The following is a 5,907-nucleotide window of genomic DNA, read 5'->3' as shown; positions in this document are numbered from 1 at the left end:
TTTTTTTCTAATAGTCTTAGCAGTTTTTTTGTGTATAACATAAATACTGTCAGTTTTATACACTGTTTTATATGGTATGTTCTGTCTTTAATAAAACAGTTCTTATGAATTCTTAAATAAATATTCACAGTCAGTCTTGTTTATTGGTGTTGAAAGGAAGAGCAGTCAAATTTGGAAGAGATCCCTAGCCAGATTTTCCACTTTGGCGGGTGTCAAAAAGTGTGAAATGTCTTGCACGCTCTGCTTATTAGTTCAAAATCACTTCTTCCCAGCTGGAGAGCCGCAGTTTGAGGATGCCTCATCTAGGGCATCTACACTGTAAGGTTAATGCAGTTTAACATCACTTTAACTGCTATGGCTCAATGCTATGGAGTCCTGGAGTTTGTAGACCACGGATGCATCTATACTGTAGAGTTAATGCAGTTTGACACTACTTTGAACTGCCAAGGTGCAATGCTATGTCATCACTGTTCTAGATTTACAAGGTCTTCATCCTTCTCTGCCAAAGAGTGTTGGTACCTCACCAAACTACACATTCCAGAAAGTCCATTTGACAATTGATGTATTCTTAGCAGCATAACAAAGAGTCTGGTATTTCCTTTGAATTGCTGCATGTTTTCCTTGACACTTAAATTTGGCAAAAAGTGGGCCAAAGTGTTAGTTTGCAAACATCCTGGCCCATTTTATTACCAAATATAATAAAAGTAAACGTTTGTGGGTATGTATGTGTGTATGTATGTGGGTGGTGATGTGGCCCATTTCCTATGAGCTCCCACATCCAGAGACAACTGCGACCCCAACAGATGATGATTTGGACCAAACTTGACACACAGAACCCCTATGACTAACAGAATATACTGGAGGTGTTTGCATGTAATTGCCCTTGATTGTGGGGAGTTGTAGAAGAAGACCTACAAGCCACTCTAAACACGTTCACAGAAGCATACGAGAAACTCGGCTTGTCATTGAACATCGAGAAAACCAAAGTGGTCTTCCAGCAGGCACCAGCCAATCCCTCTCCGATGGCAAAAATACAGCTTAATGGTGTAACATTAGAAAATGTTGACCATTTCCGCTACCTTGGCAGCCACCTTTCCACAAAAGTCAACATTGACACCGAAATACAACATTGCCTGAGCTCTGCGAGTGCAGCATTTTTCTGAAGGAAGCAGGGAGTGTTTGAGTACCGGGATATCCATAGGGATACCAAGGTGCTTGTTTATAAAACTATTGTCCTCCCAACTCTGCTATATGCCTGCGAGACGTGGACAGTCTATAGACATCACATGCAACTCCTGGAACGATTCCATCAGCGTTGCCTCCGGAAAATCCTGCAAATCTCTCAGGAAGACAAGCAGACAAATGTCAGCGTGCTAGAAGAAGCAAAGACCATCAGCATTGAAGCGATGGTCCTCCAACATCAACTCCACTGGACCGGCCACGTTGTCTGGATGCCCGACCACCGTCTCCCAAAGCTCTACTCCAAACTCCGGAACGGAAAACGGTATTGTTGAAGGCTTTCATGGCCAGAATCACTGGGTTGTTGTAGGTTTTTTCGGCCTATATTGCCATGTTGTAAAGGCATTTTCTCCTGCATCTACGGCAAGCATCCTCAGAGGTAGTGAGGTCTGTTGGAACTAGGAAAAGGGGTTTATATATTTGTGGAATGATTAGCAATCAAATGCTAATCAAGGTGGTCAGTTGAAACATTCACACCTAGCTCTAACAGACAAGAGTCTCAGTTCTTGTGGGTTTTTTCGGGCTATATGGCCATGTTCTAGAGGCATTTCTCCTGACGTTTCGCCTGCATCTATGGCAAGCATCCTCAGAGGTGACCTCACCTCTGAGGATGCTTGCCATAGATGCAGGCGAAACATCAGGAGAAATGCCTCTAGAACAGGGCCATATAGCCCGAAAAAACCCACAAGAACAGAGTGATTCCAGCCATGAAAGCCTTCGACAAGACAAGAGTCCTTTGTCCCACCCTGGTCATTCCACAGATATATAAACCCTTTTTCCTAGTTCCAACAGACCTCACTACCTCTGAGGATGCTTGCCATATATGCAGGCGAAACGTCAGGAGAAAATGCCTCTAGAACATGGCCATATAGCCCGAAAAAACCTACAACAACCTGTTGGTGGGCAGGAAATTTTTTAAAGATGGGCTCAAAGCCAACCTTAAAAACTGTGGCATAGACACTGAGAACTGGGAAGCCCCGCCCTTGAGTGCTCCAGCTGGAGGTCAGCTGTGACCAGCAGTGCTGTAGAATTTGAAGAGGCATGAATGGAGGGCGAAAGAGAGAAACGTGCCAAGAGGAAGGCGCCTCAAGCCAACCCCGACCGAGTCCGCCTTCCACCTGGAAACCAATGCCCTCACTGCGGAAAAAAATGCAGAGCAAGAATAGGGCTCCACAGCCACCTACGGATCCACAAGAATATTGATCCCAGAAGACTATCCTACTTGGAGTAAGTAAGATGGTGGCGTGAACTCAAATAACTCAGTTCAAAGCAGGTATTGTGGGGTTTTCTGTCTGGATCTTCTGGGTTATATGGCTGTGTGGAAGGGCCCTGAGTGATATGACCTGAGATCCAAAAACAAACAAGGCTTTTTCAAGCTAGTACCAAAGAATACTACAGACCAACGTCAAGTGCCTTTATTTTCAATGGATGGGGATGCTTGGTGTGGGACATGGGCTCTGATGAGACCCAGGGCACTTCCACACAGCCTTATATCCCAGAGTATCAAGGCAGAAAACCCCACAATATCTGCTTTGAACTGGGTTATCTGAGTGGACTCAGATAATCCCGTTCAAAGCAAATATTGTGGGATTTTCTGCCTTGATATTCTGGGATAGAGGGCTGTGTGGAAGGGCCTGTAGGCTCTATGGGGCGGAGCCTGAGGAAGGGCCACGCCTGCTCGTGTAGATGGGAGAGGTGTGCTGGCCTTGTGGCCCTCTCTGTGGGTGGGCCAGGCCTTTTCCCTAGGCTTTAATGCCCCTTGGGCCGCCACCTGCAGAGGCCCAGCGACCATCTACTGCACTGTGAGTGAACGACGGGAGAGGGGAGGGGGAGGGAAGAGAGAGAGAGAGAGAGTGTGTGTGTGTGTGTGCGCGCGCGCGTCTCCCGTCGCCATGGCAACGCCTCATTGCAGGGAAAGGGAAGTTCAGAGGGCTTAGGTTTCTCATTGTTTCTCAAAGTCAGCCCAGGCAAGGCGATCAGAAAGCCCCCTCCCCACATACAACAAGGACAGAGGCTCCTTCTTTGGAAGCTTTTAAACAGAGGCTGGGATGGCCATCTGTCGGGGGTGCTTTGAATGCAATATTCTTGCTTCTTGGCAGGAGGTTGGACTGGATGGCCCATGAGGTCTCTTCCAACTCTAGGATTCTATGAGAAGTCCAGGCCTTCTGTGAGGGAGCCAAACATATCAAACACATCTCTGTCTATAAGGCCAGAAGCCCCAATCAGCTCAGTGTGCATCTACACCAGTGGTTTTCAACCTGAGATTTGGGACCCCTGGGGGGGTCACGAGGGAGTTTCAGAGGGGTCACCAAAGAGCATCAGAAAACACAGTATTTTCTGTTGGTCATGGGGGTTCTGTGTGGGAAGTTTGGCACAATTCTATCATTGGTGGGGTTCAGAATGCTCTTTGATTGTAGGTGAACTATAAATCCCAGCAACTACAACTCCCAAAATTTTATTTATTTATTTATTTACAGCTTTTATATTCCACCCTTCTCACCCCACAGGGGACTCAGGGCGGATTACAGTGTACACATATATGGCAAACATTCAATGCCAGTTTTGACATACAAACATATACAGACCTACACAGAGGCTATATTTAACTTTTTCTGGCCGCCGGGGAGCTGTCGCTTTCATTGTCCATCTGCGATGCTGATGAAGCACTTCCGCATTCCCGCATGCTTCCCCCTGGAATGCTTTGCTGGAGTCTTCTTTATGGCCTCATAAATCAGTTAATTTAGCCTCCCCACACTTTAAGGTGGTAGCTTATTTTCCTACTTGACAGATGCAACTGTCTTTTGGGTTGCAAAGGTCGACAACAGGCTATACACAATTGGTTGGAAACCCACTCCAACCCGGGCTGGCTTCGAACTCATGACCTTTTGGTCAGAGTGACCTTAATGCAGCTGACACTCAGCCTGCTGCGCCACAATTCCGGTGTCAAGGACTATTTTCCTCAGACTCCACCAGTGTTCACATTTGGTCATATTGAGTATTTGTGCCAAGTTTAGTCCAGATCCATCATTGTTTGAGTGCACAATGGTCTCTGGATGTAGGCAAACTACAACTCAAGGTCAATGCCCACCAAACCCCTCCAGTATTTTATGTTGATCATGGGAGTTCTGTCTGCCAAGTTTGGCCCAATTCAATCATTGGTGGAGTTCAGAATGCTCTTTGATTGTAGGTGAACTATAAATCCCAGTAACTACAACTCCCAAATGGCAAAATCAACCTCGCCACCAACCCCACCAGTATTCAAATTTGGGCGTATCAGTCCAGTGAATGAAAATACATCCTGCATATCAGATAATTACATTATGATTCATAACAGTAACAAAATGACAGTTTTGAATTAGCAACGAAAATAATTTTATGGTTGGGGGTCACCACAACATGCAGAATTGTATTAAGGGGTCACAGCCTGAGGAAGGTTGAGAACCACTGATCTACACTGTGAAGTGAATTATGTTTTGTCTGCTGTAGGAATCATGGAAGTTGCAGTTTTACATGTTCTTCATCCTCCTCTTCTGCCAAAGAGTGCTGGCGCCAAACCAAACTACAGATCCCACCATTCCATAGCATTGAGCCCAGTGGTGTTGAACCATTTATTCTGCAGCAGATACAGCTTTAACTAACTAACAGGAATTATGGGAACTGTGGGCCAAAAACATGAATAAGGAGGATCAAGGATTGGGAACCACTGGTCTGGATGCATGCTTGCCAATCAATTTAGGGACATGCTGTCTCCATCCTTTTCCTTCTTCTAAAGCACTCGAATGAACTTCTGGGTAACGTATCTTCCGCAACACTTCTACACTGCCCTATAGTCCATATTATCAAATCAAATAGCCCACATGATCTGATTTGAACTGGATTATATGAGGCCCCTTCCACACAGCTGAATAAAATCCCACATTATCTGCTTTGAACTGGGATATATGGCAGTGTGGACTCAGATCACACAGTTCAAAGTAGAGATTGTGGGATTTACTGCCTTGATCTTCTGGGATATAAGGCTTTGTGGAAGAGCTCTGAGTTTACACCAGACATGAGCAAACTTGGGCCCTCCAGGTGTTTTGAACTTCAACTCCCACAATTCGTAACAGTCTACCTGACAGCTAAAACACCCGGAGGACCCAAGTATGTCTGTGCCTAGTCTATACTGCCATATAATCCAGTTCAAACCAAAAATGAGGATTTTATATGGCAATATAGAAAATGCCTGAGTTTTTTCAGCAAAACAAAGAACATTGATAAACAATCTTGTTTCCTCTGACATCCATTTCCTCTGACATCCACTTTCACAGGGCTCTTCCACACAGCCATATAACCCAGAATATCAAGGCAGATAATCCACAATGTCTGCTTTGAACTGGGTTATCTGTTGGCCCTTCCACACAGCCCTATATCCCAGAATATCAAGGCAGAAAATCCCACAATATCTGCTTTGAACTGGGTTATCTGAGTCCACATTGAGATAATGTGGGATTTTCTGCCTTGGTATTTTGGGATATAGGGCTATGTGGAAAGGCCCATGGTTATCTGAGTCCACACTGCCATATAATCCAGTTCAGTGTGGATTTTATACAGTTGTGTGGAAGGGGCTACAGCTTTCTGTGGGAATAGTAATAAATACTGTATAACCTTCTTAACTTTCAGACATTT

This window comes from Anolis sagrei, chromosome 1, assembly GCF_037176765.1.
Source record: "Anolis sagrei isolate rAnoSag1 chromosome 1, rAnoSag1.mat, whole genome shotgun sequence".
NCBI lineage: Eukaryota > Metazoa > Chordata > Lepidosauria > Squamata > Dactyloidae > Anolis > Anolis sagrei.
Note: the sequence above shows the minus strand (reverse complement) of the source record.